This window comes from Tamandua tetradactyla, chromosome 7 (genome assembly GCF_023851605.1).
Source record: "Tamandua tetradactyla isolate mTamTet1 chromosome 7, mTamTet1.pri, whole genome shotgun sequence".
Classification (NCBI taxonomy): domain Eukaryota; kingdom Metazoa; phylum Chordata; class Mammalia; order Pilosa; family Myrmecophagidae; genus Tamandua; species Tamandua tetradactyla.
The window spans coordinates 107,180,372-107,199,504 of NC_135333.1; the positions used below are offsets into that span (position 1 = coordinate 107,180,372).

Consider the following 19,133-nt stretch of genomic DNA (forward strand, 5'->3'; position numbering starts at 1 on the left):
CAAAAACAAAAGTATGATGTTATACAAGAATATGGAAAACTGCTTATGTTACATGAAAAGGAAATTGAAAAATATATGTGCCCTCAAAATAATATAAATATGTAAAAATGTGCATGATATTGAAGTTAAGTTGGTATCAAACCAAACATGAATCTTATATATTTAGGATATTAAAATTTTAACACCATTGTAACCACATAACCGGATAGAAAGAGAAGGCAGTCAATATGGTACAACACAAAAAATAGATAAATATAAACATGGGTATTAATGGAAGTGAGGGACAAAAAAAAGGTATAAGACTTACAAAGTCTAAATAGTAAAATGACAGAAGAAAATCCTGTATTATCCATAGTGTCCTTAAATGTAAGTAGATTAAACTGTCCAGTCAAAGGGCAGAAAATGGCAGAATGGATTTTTAAAAAGCATGACCCAACTATATGCTGTCTGAAAGAAACTCACCTTAAATTCAAAGATACAAGTAGGTTGAGGGTTAAAGGAAGGAAAAAATATATGCCATGCGAGAAGTAACCAAAAGAGAGTTGGGGTGGCTATTACTAATATTGAAAAAAATAGACTTAAAGTCAAAAACAGTTACGAGAGACAAAAATGGTTATTATATACTCATAAAGGGGAAAATTCAACAGGAAAGCATAATTATTAATGTATATTGTGCTGGTTTTAAAGGATTTATGTACCATAGAAAAGCCATGTTTTAATCCTAATCCCATTTTGTAAAAACAGCCGTTTCTTCTAATCCCTATTCAGTACTGTATGTTGGAAACTTTAATTAGATTAGTTCCATGTAGATGTGACTCAATCAAGTGTGGGTATTAAACTTGATTAAGTGGAGATGTGTCTCTACCCATTCCAGAGGGGTCCTGATTAATTTACTGGGATCCTATAAAAAAGGAGACATTTTTGGATAGAACACCTTTTGAGAATGACAAGAAAGTCACAGCAGAGCTGAGCAGAGCCATGAGGCCGAGACAATCACCGAGTACACCAGCCAGTGACCTTTGGAGATTCTGAGAGGGCAGAGAATGCTTCAGAACCATAAAGCAGAGAATCCACCAGCCAGTGACTTTTACAGATGAAGAAGGAAAATTCCTCCCAGGGAGCTAGAGAGGAAGCTAGCAGATGATGCCATGTTCGCCATGTGCCTTTTCAGATGAGAGAGAAAACCTGACTGTGTTCACCATGTGCCTTTCCACTTGAGAGAGAAACCCTGAACTTCATCAGCCTTCTTGAATCAAGGTATCTTTCCCTGGATGCCTTAGATTGGACATTTCGATAGACTTGCTTTAATTGAAAATATACCAAAACTTATGGGATGCAGCAAAAGCAGGGCTGAGAGGAAAATTTATAGTTCTAAATGCTTATACTAAAAAAGAAAAAGAAAAACATCAAATCAGAGACCTAAATGCAAAACTGAAAGAAGGAAAAATAAGAGCAAACTAAACCCAAAGTGAGCAGAAGGAAGGAAATAACAAAGATTAATGCAAAGATAAGTGAAATAGAAAACAATAAAAAAAAACAATACAGGAAAAAAAAACAATGCAAAGGATGAGCAAAACTAAACGTTGGTTCTATGAAAAGAAAAATAAGATGGACAAACCTTCAGCTAGACTGCTGAAGAAAAAAGGAGAGAATAAAAATGAAAATTGGAAAAGAAAGGGGGACACTGACGCTGCTGAAATTAAAAGGACTATAAGAGAATACTATGAACAACTGTATGCCAATAAATTAAATAACCTAGATGAAATGGACAATTTCTCAGAAACACAAAACTATCTACATTAAATCAAGAAAAAATCGAAGATCTCAGCAAATCAATTACCGGTAAAGAGATTGAATCAGTCATCAAAAATGTCCCAAGAAAGAAAAGCCCAGGACAAGATAGCTTCACAGGGGAATTCTACCAAACATTCCAAGAAGACTTAACTCCAGTTTTGCTCAAACTCTTCCAAAATTTGAAGAGGAGGGAATACTACCTAATTCACTCTACAAGGCCAACTTCACCCTCATGCCAAAGTGAGATAAAGATACCACAAGAAGAGAAAAGTACAGACCAATATCTCTAATGAATATAGTTGTGAAAATCCTCAACAAAATGCTAGCAAACTAAATCCAACAGGATACTAAATATTATACACCATGATAAAGTGGGATTTATCCCTGGTATGCAGCATTGAGTCAACATAAGAAAATCAATTAATTTCAAACACCAAATTAACAGAATGAAGGAAAAAAATACATGAACATCCCAATTCATGCAGAAAAGGCATTTGACAGACTCTAACACCCCTTCAACATAAAAACACTTAGAACATTAGGAATAGAAGGAAACTTCCTCAACATAATAAAGGGCATATATGAAAAGGCCCACATCTAACATCCTACCTAATGGGGAAAGACTAAAAACTTTCCCTCTAAGATCAAGAAGAAGACAAGGATACTCACTGTCACCACTGTTATTCCACATTATACTGAAAATTCTTGCCAAAGCAATTAGGCAAGAAAGCTAAATTAATAGAATGAAGGGAAAAAAACACATGATCCTCCCAATTGATGCAGAAAAGATGTTTGACAGAATCTAACACCACTTCAAAATAAAAACACTTAGAACATTAGGAATAGAATTTTTTTAAAATATCTTGTTGGATTTCTTGTTATCCAAGTCAGAAAAGGAAGAAGTAAAACTTAACCTATTTGCAGATGGGACAATCCTATATACCAAAAATCCTGGGGGAAAAACAAACAAAAAAACACCGCAAAGCTCCTAGAGCTAATAAATGAATTTGGCAAAGTGGTGGGGTACAAGATCAACACCCCAAAATCAGTAGCATTTCTATACACCAGCAATGTACAATTGGAAGAAGAAATCAAGAAAAAGATTCCAGTCACAATGCAACTAAAATAATGAAATATATAGCAATATATCTAACCAAGGAAGTAAAGGAGTTGTACCCAGAAAACTATAGAGCATTGCAAAAAGAAGTCAAGACCTAAATAAAGGGAGGACTTTCTACGTTCATGGATTGGAAGATGGAATGTCATTAAGATGCCAATCTTACCCAAAACAATTTATGAATCCAATGCAATCCCAATAAAAATTCTAACAACCTTCTTTACAGAAATGGAAAAGCAAATCATCATTTATATGGAAAGGCTGGGACTCCAAATAGCTAAAGCCATCTTGAAAAATAAGAATGAAGTTAGAGGACTCACACTTCCCAATCTTAAAACTTGTTACCAAACCACAGTAATCAAAACATCATGGTACCTGCACAAGTATAGACATTTAGACCAATTGAATCAATTTGAGAACTCAAAAATCAAGCTTCACATCAATGATCAATCAATTTTTGATAAGGTGGCAATAATCATCACTTTGGAAAGAATAGTCTCTTCCACAATTGGTACTGGGAAAACTGGACCTCCATTTGCAAAAAAAAACAAGAAGGAGGATCTCTACCTCACACCATATACAAGAATCAACTCACAGTGTTTATCAAAGAACCTAAAAATAAGAATTAGAATTATCAAACTGCCAGATGAAAACATAGGGAAGCATCTTTAGGACTTTGTGTTAGGCATTGATTTCTTAAACTTTATAGCCAAAGTACAAGCAACAAAAGAAAAAAGAGATAAATGGGATCGTATCAAAATTAAGAACTTTTTGCCTCAAAGGACTTTATCATGAAGGTAAAACGTCAATCTACACAATGGGAGAAAATATTTGGAGCTCACATATCCAATAAAGGTTTAATATCCAGAAAATATAAAGAAATCTATCAACTTAACAGCAAAGGGCAAACAATCCAATTTAAAAATGGGCAAAAAACTTGAATAACAATCTCTCCAAAGAAGCTATACAAATGACTAGAAAGCACATGAAAATATGCTCAATATCATTTGCCATCAGGGAAGGACAAATCAAAACAACATTGAGATACCATTTCACAGCCATTAGAATGGCTACTATTTTCAAAATGAAAAATAGCAAACATTGGAGAGGATGCAGAGAAATAGGAGCACTCATTCATTGCTGGTGGCAATGTAAAATGGTGCAGCTGCTGAGGAAGACCGTTCGGCAATTCCTCAGAAGCCTAAGTGTAGGACTACCATATGACCCAACAATCCCAAAAGAATTGAAAGCAAGAACTTGAACAAATGTTTGCAAATGATGTTCATAGTGGCATTATTCACAATTGCTAAATGATGGGAGGAACCCAAGTTCCATTAACTAGATAATTAGTCAGGCATAAAAAAAGGAATGAATTCCTGGATGAACCTTGAAGATATTTCCCCCCACCTTTTTTGGTAGCAAACCCCATACCAGCCATAAGGGGTGATCACATGATCCAAAACAGACCAATCAGACTCCTCCAAGATTTTTCTAAATGAAGCTTCTGGGAAGCTTGTTGGTCATGGAATGGAAGGGATGGATATGAGTCTGGGCTGCTATTGTCCATGCCCATTCTCCTAACTCCTCCAAACTCTCACTAGTAAATCTAGACTCAGACAGAATGAAGCCAATATATAGAAAAAGGCAGAGATACTTCTAACTAAAGAGAATCCCAAATGGAGTTCCTGGCTACAGCCATATCTAAGACCACCCCTCCATGGTTTTTTTTGTAGTTTGGACATAGGAGCCTTCTAATTCCTATTTAGAGCTTTCGTGAGTCTCAGTCAAGTACTTGTCACTTGTTAACAAATCCACATTGATACAAGAAAGTAAACATTTAATGTATTTCTTATGGTGGATTATTATATTGGCTGGACTATTGGGGGCATCTTAAAATGAATGCAGTGAAGTTTAACTAAGGATAACTTGATTTTCTTCATTAATCCTCTTGAAGCAATTCTTCATTATACAAAGTACCTTGCTTCTTTGTTCAGAATTGTGGGGGAATGTCAGGGGAAAGTTGTTAGTCTTGAAAATTTTCATTGTTGATTCATATGTGTGAAAGATTCCAAAGGTTCGGACTGGCAAATGCCAAGTTTTTGGATCAAACTAGCCTTTTCTTTCAGGTGGTTACTGATTGGGCTCTCCTCTGCTTGGTGCATAACTTCCATATAGCAGAGGTTTATCCAACATGAAGCTAGATTTCCCAAGTCACAGATGCAGGGGAACATGAAGTCACAGCACTAAAGATTTGAGCTTTTCAGTTCAAAAACCATATGCAGCATGAAAAAACTGCTGATGTTCTTTGAAGTTCTTCAAAGAGAAATACATTTGTCCTCCTGCTGAATTCGATTGCTTTAGAAGTGGTCTGAATTTTTAAAATTAAGTTTAGTTAGAACTGAAGAGTCCATTTAACATTTGGATTGTCTTTGTAAAAGCCCAGGGGCATTGTGTGTCTCACGCATGGAGGGTCTGTGCCCTGAATGAGGATACAAAAAGGAAGATACCACTCTGCCCCAGAGGAACTCACACTCCAGGGAAAACCAGTATCTGTATGAAAGAGTGTTGTGAAGGGCTGCCTTTAAAATGCTTCAGAATGCACTGAATGCATTTATACATTGTGCTCTCATGCATTTTATGCATTTTATAATAGGAGAAACATCTCCGTGGTTTTCATTGACTCTCAAAAGAAATAGATGCTTATTAGATTGTTTTTTAATGAGCTAATACTTTCCAAGTGTCTCTTTATTTTAGCAGAGGTGTCCCAGTTTATTTTCAGGTCTTAATAAAAAGTCCCTTCTCCTGATGGTAAATCTTGTACCTACTTCTAAACTCCCAGAGCTCTGTGAGCTTTCCAAAGCACCAGCACCCCCCTAATAACTAGTGGAGGTCACCCAGCTCCTCCCTGAGAGGGCCAGGAGAAAAGGCAGCCGGCCTGACTCAGAGCTCGGCACACCAGCTGCAGCCCACACCGGCTATCCACGTGATTATGGGTATGTGTTACCATCTGGTATGTGGGTTTAGCAGTAAGAATGGGAGAATCAGCCTTCCCATGTCACATGTTGCTATTATTTTATTTAACACTTGTTATATGGCCAACACTGCACCGAATTATTAGATATAGTCCTTGTCAATTATTCAAGGGACACCCCTGGCAAATTTGATTCAGGGGGTTCTATCCCATCCACTGAAAATTTCCTCATCTCCTAATGCTTTTGAAATACAGAGCCTTGATTGAAGTCTAAAAACAGTGCTACACATTTTTTTTTCTATAAGTTCCATTTCAATAAGAGATCTCTAGGCAAATTTCTCTATACTTCACTAGGTTTCTGTCTCAGAGGAAAATATATCCCTTCACATTCCATTCTTTTAGTGCAGGACATGGAGGAAGTTTCCACTCACTATATCCCTTGCTGTTTCTGTTTAACAAAGCAGTGATTTTAGCTGAATTTCATTTGTGATTTTAATCACAGCATATGTGTTGGACCTTAGTGAATAGAAATTTGGGTTTTCTTCATAGGAAATCTACTTCCAAGGTGCATTAGTTTGCCATAACGCTTTCCAGTATGTTAATCCTTTAACAAAAATTTCTTAAAGCCATATTATTTGCAAATATTCATAATATGCATAATATCTGCCATTCTCTTATGCCCTTTAAAAGACACTCCCCATTTCTCTCCAGGACTTCAGGGAGTATAAGATTTATTCAAGTTCCTCATTCCTTCAACTAACTAGTAGACAAAAGTTCCATTTCTACAGTAAACAGCCAAAACCTGAAGCTAGCAGTAATCGCTTCTTGGGCATGCAAGAGATAATAATTGATCTGCCTCAGGGGATGTATGTAAGCCTCGCACATACTGCAGTCCTGCTGGGTGCAAAAGCAAATGGAATTTGCCTTCTTTTACTCCTAACTAATATTCCTCCACTCTTAGGGGTTTCTGTTTTAGTTTCCTGGCTGTTTTAGCTCCCTGACTGCTAAAACAAATACCATGCTATGGATTGGCTTATACTGTGAAAATTTATCAGCTCATGGTTAATGAGGCTAGAGAAGTCCAAAATCGAGGAATCAGCAAAGTAATGCTTTTTTCCTGAAGACCATGGCCTTCTAGGGCTGGCTGCTGGCAATCCTTGATCCTTGACTTTTTATCACATGGCAATGCACACGGCAACACCTTCTTTCTCTTTCTGGTTCTGACTTCCATCGTCTGGCTGCTCCCTGTAGCTTCTCTCTCCATTTGGCTTTCACTCTGCCTTAAAGACTCCAAATAACGCAGATTAATGCCCAACCTGATTCAGTGGGGCCACGCTTTAATTGAAGTAACATCTTAACAATGGGGCCACACCCACCAGAATGTGAACCAAAACCAAGAACATGCCCAAACTGGGGTTCACTGTTCAGTCCGCTACACCTGTACAAACCTACTATCAAAACTGACTCTTAGATGTCTTTAAAAGTCACACAAACTCCTCCCAGTTATATGGGGATGTCTTATTCCACAAATGAATGTTGGGCACTGTGTTCGATTTCTGGGATGTACTAAGATGAATCAGTGAGAGTTCCTGTCTTAAAGGAGTAGGGGAGAGGATATGTACTCAATTACTATAATACAAATCAGGACATAGTACAGAGTATAAGGAAAGGCTGCGGGAATTCAGAACGGGAGAAATGTCTGAATTTAGGAATCACAGATCGGGAATAAAAATAACCAATTTTTTTGAATATATGAAGTATGTGTTCAATACCTAATACAAAAAAACACATACAAAGCACTGGGTTAGGCAACTTACATTTTCACTTTCATTCATTGCAACCATGGTATGATTAGGCATTATTATCCCCGATTTAGAAATGACAGAGGTTTGACTGTTTGCTCAGCTTGCATGCTTTTTACTGTGTTGATAATACCTAATACTTTATTTTGTCCTAACGTCACCCTCCTCTCCAACAAAAACAAAGCAGAAGGAGAAAGATGAAGCTTAAGTATAAGACAATCAACTTCTACCAAATTTGAACGGTTTTTTTGTTTGCATCAAAAATTTGTGGAACATTTATGCACAAAAATGTATACACCCAAAGAGTAGCCAATGATGTGAGTTGTTTTTTTTTTTTTAATGTGATTTTGAGACTCAGATATTTTATTTAGAGAAGTACACTGGTAAAGGCTTTTTTATGTTCACATAATTCTCTCCTCTTCCTGTGATTCCACTTAAGAAAGGGGAAAAAGTCTAAATTAGGGAGTTAAGTAATATACTAAAGATTTGCTGGGGGTAGGGAGATACACAAGGCCATAATAAACAGAAAGACACACAGGGACAGAGAGGCCAGCTATGCAAATTCAGAGTCAGCATACTTTCTTAAATGTGTGCTGAGCTATATTAGGAGTTTATATTTTACTATTTTATCTTCATAGAAAATACAAGAGAAAGCTGAGGCCCAGGGAGGTTAAATGACTTCTGAAAAACCATAGTTACTAAATAGTGGAGCTTAGATTGAAACTCACGCCCTCTGCCTCCACACCCAGGTACAATTTAAAAGCGGATGTTTGAGATCTTGGCACAAGCTTTTCAGCTAATTACAATCTGGCCTGCTATAGCTGGAAATTTGGCATTCTTCGTACTCTCGTCTGTCGCCTTAGTTCACTGGGCAAGAGACAGAGAGCAGTACCCATGAGAGCAGATCTGTCTCATAGCACATATACAAACTGATTGATTCTAGTACAAAATTAGGTTGCCCTGGTTAGCAGCATTTAAAAGTCCGCCTCACTGCTATTCCTACTGATTGATTCGCAGAACTTTCTCAAGAAAAAGCAAATGTTCCTACCCCAGAAGCCTTAAGGTTGTTGGCACTATCTCTGGCCCTCCAGCTGGTGCAGTATTGGAGACTTTACCAGGGCTGCCACCAAGCTACTGGCCTCGGTTAAACCTTTAAGAGTTAAATGATGATCTATAATGCCAGTATCTGGCTTTCCATTGCAGTCAGTCACCTTATTCCAAGATACAGCAATTTTTTAAGAGCTTCCACTTTCTTGTTTCCCAATGTCCATTCATTAGGCAAGTTGAATTAACATCTGGAAATACAGGAGGGAAGAAATTTTGAGAACCCAAGAATTTGGGAACCAATTCTTTCAGGGAGGGAAAGTAAAAACTAGCTCCATTTAACTGAAATTGTATTTGCGTTTCATCAGAACATGTGCAAATTAACGATTAAGCTTTTGTTTGAATCATTCCAAAGTAGATATCTTTTTCAAAAATGATAAAGAAAAAATATAGCAATTTTAACAAACTCTAATCTAATTCACCATGGTCTAGATATAAAGTGATATTACCAGTTTATCTAAGTGTATAAGAGGATATATGTGAAAGCCTTGAACAAAGGTTGTCAACAATTGTTTGTATACATGGATAATGGTTTGGGGACCTTGCCAAAATCAAGGGTAACTCCCTTCTTTGCATTGGGCCTAATTCTGAATATTTATAATAAGGATGGTGGAATTTCAGGCACAAGAATTAGAGATCAGTTAAAAGCTTCTTCTGCTGCTCTTTTATTCTCTGCCCCAAACAATATTAAACTGCCTTCATATATTATCTACACTCCATTCTGACCTCTGCTGAGTGATTTCTTCCCTCCTCTCCCTCTGCCCTTCCTCTAATGCCTATGACAGTGTGGACCCACCACTTTTATTTTTTAGGGGACAAAGTCATAGCCATGCTCTTGAGGTACAACTGGAAACTGTTTCAAAACATAAGAAGGTAGTGGGCAGACTCTTTTTTTTTTTTCTACATGGGCAGGCACCAGGAATCAAACCCGGGTCCTATGGCATGGCAGGCAAGCATTCTTGCCTGCTGAGCCACCGTGGCCTGCCAGACTCTTATTAACTCCCTGTAGATAGAAAGATGAGCTCTATATGACTCAGTTGGAATTCTCTTAGTTCATTCGAGATGGGTTCGATGAGCACATCCCTCTCATTTGGACACAGAGAGTTTCTTCAATGAATTTTGGAGGCATCATAAGTTCCATCTGTTGAAGTAGTGTTAATGGCCTCAGGAAATGTGTGAGTGAAACTTTAATGCAATGATGGTAGTGCTGTTTTGTTACCCCTGTTGTTTTTCACCGTAAGAATGATAATCACTCATTGATTGGGTCACAGGTGTCAGGACTATCAGGATTTAAAGGGGAGTTTGACCACGAGTCTCAGAATAATTGATAAACAAATGGATTAATAAGTGAATGAAGTTAAGAAGTTGCCTCACTCGAGTAAGATGTATAGGATGATGGGTTTTATTCATCTAACCTGCAGAGTCTAGCACCTCCATTGACAACCTTTGGCTGGGAATCTAAAATCCTTAATATTTTGAAGAACTTTTCGATGTATTTTTAGCTTTCAGAGTTTTTACTATTAAGATTCTTCCTTGGTTTGTGTTAGTTCAAGTATATTGTGGTAGTGCCAGAAATATCTTCCTTTTAAGGATTAAAATTATTTTTCTTAGTCTTGATTAAATTTCTTAAAAAATATTCAGTCTTGAGTTATTTTTGTTTGAACTCATGAGCTCATGTGGAACATTTAAATTTTCAGCTTAAGTAGATGTGTAATATTTATATAATCGATTCAACTTTCCTATGTTGGCATTTAAATATTATATTGTGCTTTTTAACTTTTTCAAAGGCATAGCCATCTGACGTCTACAAACAAACAGACAAAAAAATCAAATTGTTTGGTTCACTTGTTTTTTCCCTTTATCTTCTTGGTCTTCTTCCATTAACTTTTTTTTTTTAATTGGAAAGCAATCTGTCTCTTCGCTGTAAGAAATGTGGTATGAATTTCCTTATTCATCTTAGAGATCGGGTTCTGTATTAATCTAATGTGCAAACATTTATTCTCTAAATGATGTGATAATTATCTACAGCAGTTTGGAGGCACTATTGCAGATTTATACCTCTTACATCTTCATATAATCCTTGTATGTGTAACTACAATGAAAAATAATTATATACAACAATATGAACTGATATGCTACGTCCTGATCCTAAGAAGTTGTATAGATTAGCTTTGGGCATCTAAGATGTTTAAACATCCCAAAACACCAGGATATACATTCTTCTCTAGTGCTCATGGAACATTCTCCAGGATAGATTATATGCTAGGGCACACAACGGGTCTTATAAATTTTTAAAAGATCAAAATTATTCAGAACACTTTCTCTGACCATAATGGAATGAAGCTGGAAATCAATAATCACCAAAGAATCAGAACTTTCAAAAATATATAGATACTAAATAACCCACTCTTAAGCAATCAGTGGGTCAAAGAAAAAATTATAAGAGAAATTGGTAAATATCTGGAAATGAATGAAAATGAGAATACAATATATCAGAACTTAAGGGATGCAGCAAAGGCAATGCTGAGAGGGAAATTTATTGCCCTAAATGCCTATACTAAGAGCATTTGACCTTTAGTTTAATGTCAGTGAGATCATGTTCCTTTAAATTAATGCAGTAGAAGTATGTATTAATGAAAATTTTAAATATATAAGGTACACAGAACATGAAAAATATTCCTAAATCAATTATTTCATTTCTATTAATTTATTGCTTTGATGTTTTTTTTCAAAATATGACAATTATTTCTCAGTATGTTTCTATTTTAATAAGAAATGAGTAAGTGCTGAGTGAGTCTAGCCAAAAACTAAAGGACAAATATTGTATGGTCCCACTGATGTGAACCGACATTCGAGAATAAACTTGGAATATGTCATTGGTAACAGAGTCCAGCAGGAGTTAGAAACAGGATAAGATAATGGGTAATTGGAGCTGAAGGGATACAGACTGTGCAACAGGACTAGATACAAAAACTCAAAAACGGACAGCTCAATAATACCTAATTGTAAAGTAATCATGTTAAAACACTGAATGAAGCTGCATCTGAGCTATAGGTTTTTTTTCTGTTTTTATCTGTCTGGTTGTTTGTTTGTCTTTTTTTTTTTTTTTACTATTATTATTACTTTTCTTTTTTTCTCTATATTAACATTCTATATCTTTTTCTGTTGTGTTGCTAGTTCTTCTAAACCTATGTAAATGTACTAAGAAACGATGATCATGCATCTATGTGAAGATGTTAAGAATTACTGATTGCATATGTAGAATAGTATGATTTCTAAATGTTGGGTTAATTTCTTTTTTTCCGTTAATTAATAAAAAAAATAATTTAAAAAAGTTTATAAAAAAAAAAAGAAATGAGTAAGATTTTGTCTTGGGTCTACATGGTTTCACATATCCAGAAGGCAAATAAAAATTTCATTCATCTAAATCTTTGTCTTGTAATGAGTTGTGCCTACAAAAGAGGTATTGATAAGTTCTTTCCATACAAATAATTGTTTCTTCCCTTAGTTCTTAGGTTCCCTTGTAGTTCTTAGGTCACTGTTTGGGGATGGTGACATATTTATTATAAAAAGAATAACGTTCTGTTTTTTAAGTCTGTTAAAAATGAATAGATTTGCCTAGCTGATGTATAAATGTGATTTATTTTCTTTTGAGATTTTAATTTTTCAAAAAAACACAATCAGATAAGAAAATATGACCCATTTTTGGCATGTAAAATTCCTCCTAACCATAAAAGATAGCACTCAACTTTAGAATAGTTCACTCCTGCTATATAGCATAAGGTTTAATAGATAGTTGGATCATTTGAATCAAATTGTTTGCCAGTCTAAATGCTAACAAATCATTCATTGAAACTGTTGGAGTTGTAAGGTCTTATATTGTGTCAATAATGAGCATTGGTAAAATCTTAGTCTTTGCAAAGCTACTGGTACTGGCACAAGGCTATACATTTAGATCAATGAAATAGAATTGACTGTCCAGAAATCAATGCCTGTATCTATGGTCAAATGATTTTTTACAGAGGTATCAAGACCATTCAATGGGGAATTCAATAATTTGATCTAGATGTTGACTTAACTTGGCTAGTCAGCTTTAGGAAGCCTGCTGGTACGGGAAGCGCCATTGACTTGGTCTTCTCTCATGGCATTGTTAAAATGAGATGTAAAAAAGATGCTCTAAACTTCCCTTGCTTCATCTGTGAAGTGGGTATAATTATAGTTCAGCCCTCGTGGAGTAATAAAGTAGAATTCCATAGAAAGGGATAATAAAATAGAAGTGTACTAATTCACTTATAAATAAAATAGAAGTGTAGTAATCACTCAGTGCTTATCATCATTGTTTGTTTTTAATTAAGCACTCATCACTTGGAGCAGTAACCATTCTGTTGGAATAGTTACCATCTTGTGACTTACTCTTCCACTTTTTTAAAAGCACCATGGCATATTTGCCATTGACTTCAGTGTTTATACCACAGAAAAATTGCCTCACTTACAATCACAGCCAGAATGATGCTTTCCTTGAAGATGGGTAGAAAGCTAGTCACACAAATCCTTGGATCCAGAAGTTGGCATTTCACTTTGCTAGAATGTGACTTACACCGTAATTATTCAAACTATGTTTTATTAGGAAACAATGCTTTTCTCATGTCCTTAGTAATAGAAAGTCATTTAACATCATGTAGCTACTTAACCTTCTGTCATGATATATAGTATGAAAAACTAGCTTGATTAAATCTCTCTCCTCCCAACCTCCACTCTCAACACTAGCATTCTTCTTCAGAAAATGAACATTTTGCCCCAAGGCATTGAGCAGCTTCTTTGTAGGCTGTAGAGTCATCAGAACTCCTTCAAGTCTGGAAAATGAGAACTTGGAGATGGGTACAACCCTTGGCACTTGAATGATATGTGATTTAGAAGTTTATCGTGCTCCTATTTGTAGAGCTTGGCTGTACAGTATGAATCTTGTCAAAAACCTGTTCAATGATTCAAGATTTACTAAGTTCTTTTCAATGTCCTGTCCATTTTAAAGAATTCACAAAAGAATTGATTACTGACCTCTGGAGATTATAACCCCCTAAATCAAACCAAATACCATATGCCCATTTTCTTTGGCTATTTTTCTCATTAGGGTAGGGGACATCTGAGATTGCATGGGAAGCCTACCACAGTGTGGGAAACAGCATGAGGAAAATGAAGTTACCAATTAGAGTGAAGAATTGAACATTTGCTTATTGTAAAAACCCTACTTTCTATCATAATTCCACAGTTATTTCACCTTCTATACTATTTGACCAACCATGGAACTTGTGTACTTTCTGTAAAACAAGGTGCTACCTTTGATAGTACACATTAAAGAGATCCCATATTCAGTTATACCTAGTGATTAAAAATAGCTTTCATACAATTTTTATTTAAAAAAAATGCTTTCAGATTGCTGAACACTAAATATTATTCTATAAAGAATAGCAAATATTATTTGAACTCTAGAATGGTCCGTTCTAAACAATGTGTAAACACAGTCTTATATAAATCCAAGTAAGCCCAAGCATAGTTGGGTTTTGCCTATGCAGGGTCAAATAAATGTAATTAATTTTTTTTGAGATTATGATATCAGTTATCTGTGGAGAACAGAGATCATTAAAACATTTATATTCTTTTGTTAAAATCAATCAGAACAGTGCACCAAAAATCCATGGTCTAGCAGGATATCAAAAAAAAATTAGTAGTACTGCATTTCCCTTTCCTTAATATATTTTATATTTAAGTGGAAACTAAGTGGATATGATAAGAAGTCAAGAACAGAAGTTGAGTTTAGTTAGTTAAGATGTCTGTTAACTGACAGAGCCAGAGAGTCACAGTGTTAAATAAGTGATTTTTTTCTTCCTATTTCATTTTTATATTTTTATTTTATAAAATCAGGATGATGCTTACCTATAATTTTGAATTCTCTCTTTTGTTAATTTTTTTTTGAATGCTATATGGGGTCACATTTCATTATTTTTCTGTGTGAGTATCCTGTTCTTGCAGCACCATTTGTTGAATTTTTGTTTGTTTGTTTTGCTTGTCTGATTTTGGGTAAGTGCATGGATTAGGACTCGAACCTGGGTCTCCAGCATGGCAGGCGAGAATTCTATCACTGAACTACCATTGTACCCCCTTCTTTTATTAAAATTCACTATGTGGCATGACCCTTTTCCCACAATATTAAGTACCTCTGAAAATATTTTAATGTCTTCATGATAATTCTATCATAATTTTTGTTTTTGGCTATTACACAGAACGCTTCTATGAGCATTTATATATTCATGTATAAGTCTTTGTATGTACCTATGCTTTTATTTCTCTTGGCTAAATACCTAGGCGTGGAATGCTAGATCGTGAGTTAAGTATATATTTAACCTTTTAAGAAACTACCAGCCTGTTTTCTTAAGTGGTTGCCCCATTTTATATTCCCATCAGCAATGTATGAGAGTTCCAGTTGCTCCTGTGCTTACCCATGCTTGTTATGATCAGCCTTTAATTTTAGATGGCCTAGTAGGGTCTGGTGATGTGGTTTTAATTTGCATTTGCTAATGATAATGATGTGAAGCAACATTTCATCTGCTCATTTGCCATCTGTATATCTTCTTTGATGATATGTGTGTCCAAATCTCCCCATTTTTAAAGTCACTTTGCTGTTGGCTTAAATATTGTGTTGAGAGTACTTTATATATTCTGATTATGGGTCTTTTATTAAATATTTGTGATTCATAAATCATTTTTCCCAGTTTGTGGTGTCTTTTCATTCTCTTAATGGTTTTTGAAGAGCAGATGTACTTAATTTGGATGAAGTCCAATTTATCAGGTTTTTCTTATATGGATCAGATTACTGATGCCGTATCTGAGAAATCTTTGCCTAACTCAAGTTCACAAAGATTTCCTCCTATGTTTTCTTTTGGAAGTTTTATAGTTTTAGACTTTATATTAGTTCTATGATCCATTTTCTGTTAATTTTGTACACTGTGCAATGTATAGAATGAAGTTCTATTTTGTGTTTGCATATGGATTTCAAATTATAACATTTGTTGAAAAGATTACCTATTTTCTAGTGAATTGCCCATGTACATTTGCCGAAAATCAATTGGCCAGGGTGGTGCGACAGCGGCTCAGTGGTAGAATTTTCACCTGCCATGCCATAAACCCGGGTTTGATTCCCAATGCCTGCCCATGCCAAAAAAAGAGAAAAAAAAGCTATTAAAAAGTCAACTGGCCATATTTTGAGGAAATATTTCTGGACTCTGTTCTGTTTCATTTATCTATCTTTATGGCATACCATGCTGTTTTGATTATTATAGATTTATGATAAATATTGATATCAGGTAGCATTACCCTCCCATTTTTACTTCTTTTTCAAAGTTGTTTTGCTATTCTAGGTCATTTGTATTTCCATATGAGTTTTAGAACCTGCTATTTAACAAAAAAGGCCTGTTGGGACTTTTGGGGAGGGGGGGTAATGCTGTATAGCAGGGTCACATTTCATTATTTTTCCATGTGAGTATCCCATTATTGCAGCACCATTTGTTGAATTTTTGTTTGTTTGTTTTTTGGGAAGTACATGGACTGGGAATCGAACCCAAGTCCCCTGCATGGCAGGTGAGAATTCTATCCCTGAACTATCTTTGCATCTCCCCCTGTTGGGACTTTTGATTGGAATTGTATTGAATCTGTAGATCAATTTGGAGATAACTGACATCTTATTAACAAAGAGTCTTCTGGTACATACAGCCTATCTCGCCATCTATTTAAGACTGTTCTAATTTTTCTGAGCACTGTTTTATAGTTTTTAGTATACAGGTCTTGTACATCTTTTGTCAGATTTATCCCTAAGTATTTCATATTTTTGAAATAAATGAATATAAATGGAATTGCATTTTGATTTCTATCTCTGATTGTTTATTGCTAATATGCAGAAATACAACTGAGTTTCACACATTGATCTGGTATCCCACAACTTTACTAGTGTATTAATACTAGTAGTTGTTTTTGTAGGGTCCTTAGGATTTTCTACATTTAATGTAGAAATGTAAATGACCACCATGCCATCTGCCAAAAAAGAAAAAGACACTTCTTCCTTTTCGATCTGGATGCCTTTTATGTCTTTTTCCTTTCTTATTACACTGGCTAGAACCTCCAGTACAATGTTTAATAGAAGAGAGTGGACCCCCTTGCCACTGCTTCATATATAAGGAAAAGCATCCAGTTAGTGTTTTATCATAACGTATGATATTAGCTTCAGGTTTTTTGTAGAAGTGTTTTTTTAGGTTGAAGACTTTCCCTTCTATTCCTAGTTTACTGTGAGTTTTTATAAAATATGCATGTTGGATTTTACTAGATACTTTTTCTGTCCCTATTGAAGTTATCACTTTTTCTTTTTAGTCTGTTAATATGGTTAATTACATTGATTGATTTTCTAATGTTAAGCAAAACTTGTATTCCTGAGATACATTCTACTTCAGTCATGATGTATTATCCTACTTACACTTTTAGAATCACTTTGCTAAAATTTTGTTAAGAAATTTTGCATTAATGTTCATGACAGTTATTAGTCTGTAGATTTCTTTTCTTTTAATGTCTTTGCCTGTCTTTGGTATCAGGATAATATTGGCCTGCTAGGTTGAATTGAGAATTATTCCCTCTTCTGCAATTCTCTTGAAGAATTTTTGTGGGATGAAAATTATTTATTTTTAAAATATTTGGTGAGATTTACCAAAGAAGCCATCTGAGCCTAGAGTTTTCTTTGAATTTAAACTTCAAATTCAGTTTCTTTAATAGATACAGGATTATCTATCTAGGTATCTAAGATATTTTTTTTTTCTAGAATGGGCTTTTGTAGTTTGTGGCTTATAAGTTTATCCATTTCATGTAAGTGGTTGAATTTATTGACATAAAGTCATGTATAATATGCCTTTATTATGCTTTTACTACCTGTTGAATCTATAGTGATGCTGTCATTATCGTTCCTGATAATAGTAACTTGATTCTTCTCTGTTCTTGTTCCTGATAAGCCTGGCTAGAGTTTCATTATTTTTATTTTGAATATAGACATTTTAGAGCTATAAACTATCCTCTAAGAACTGTTAGCTGCATTCCACAAATTTTGTTATGCTTTATTTTTGTTTAAATTCTGTTCAAGATATGTTCTAATTTCCCTTATGATTTCTTCTTTTACCCAGGGGTTATTTAGAAGTATGATGTTTCGTTTCCGAATAAAATATTTAGGGATTTTTAAAGCTGTTTTGAGTGATTCATTTCTAATTTAATTCCATTGTTATCAGAGAATATACTTTGTATGTCTTAAATCATTTCAAATTTATTGATACTGTTTTTCTGGCTCAGAACATTGTCTATATTAGTAAATGTTCCGGTACACTTGAAAGAAAGGTTCTATCATGTGGTTATTGGGTGGAGTGTTCAATTCGTGACAATTAGATCAAATTGGTTGATAGTATTGTTCAGTTCTTTTGTATAGTTTCTGATTTTATCTCTATTTGGTCTGTCAATTATTGATAGAGGGTACATACATGTTTGACATCGTGTTAACTTACCAAGTGTTAATGAACACTTAGTAAGAGCATAATGCCGTAAATGTAATCTGGAAGATCTTGTTATTGATGCATGAAAGCATCTTTCCTTAATAAAGAGAATATGAAGCTTGCTCACTGACCTGTGGGCAGGAAGCTACCTGGTGTGGGTCAGGCCATCTGCAGCTATGGTTCTGAAACTCTGGAGCAGAGCAAAGTATTACACAGTAAATTCAGTGTCCACAATTGTCTCCAGAAGAGGGAACATAGGAGACATTAACAATAGATGTAATTGGGAAAGATATAAAAAAGGTACCCTCAGGCCCAGATGGTGTTACAGGTTTAAAAAAAATCCTTCATGAAGAAGACAATTCTTAAATAACATGATGGACTCAAAAACACATTAAAGGAGGCCACCAGTTATAACATCTTCAAAACAAGATGTATCACCTCATATTGCAAATGTCTGTGAAATGAAACATTACTTGTGTGGGTGCTGTGCAGCTTTCAACAATATAACAACATAGCATAACAGCAGTGCTTGCAGGGACAACAGGAGCAATTTTCACTCCACTTGAAAGAGTTCAAACATTGCTTCAAGACCACAAGCATCATGACAATTTTACAAACACTTATCAGGCTTTCAGAGCACTAAACTTCCATGGAAATCTAGAGTACCACTGAGGCTTATCGTTCATTCTTTTCCATAATGGATTCAGCAGTGTCCTTTTTTTTTGGTCTCTGAGGTCCCAATAAAGAGTAGATGCACGGTGCTCATTTCATCA

At 35.2% G+C, this 19,133-nt stretch overlaps 1 protein-coding gene across 3 annotated transcripts in view; it reads left to right on the forward strand.

Moving 5' to 3' along the window:
- Nucleotides 1-19,133, forward strand: part of PCED1B (PC-esterase domain containing 1B) — a 141,125-nt gene that overhangs the window by 36,743 nt on the left and 85,249 nt on the right. The gene's annotated exons all lie outside the window — the stretch shown is intronic.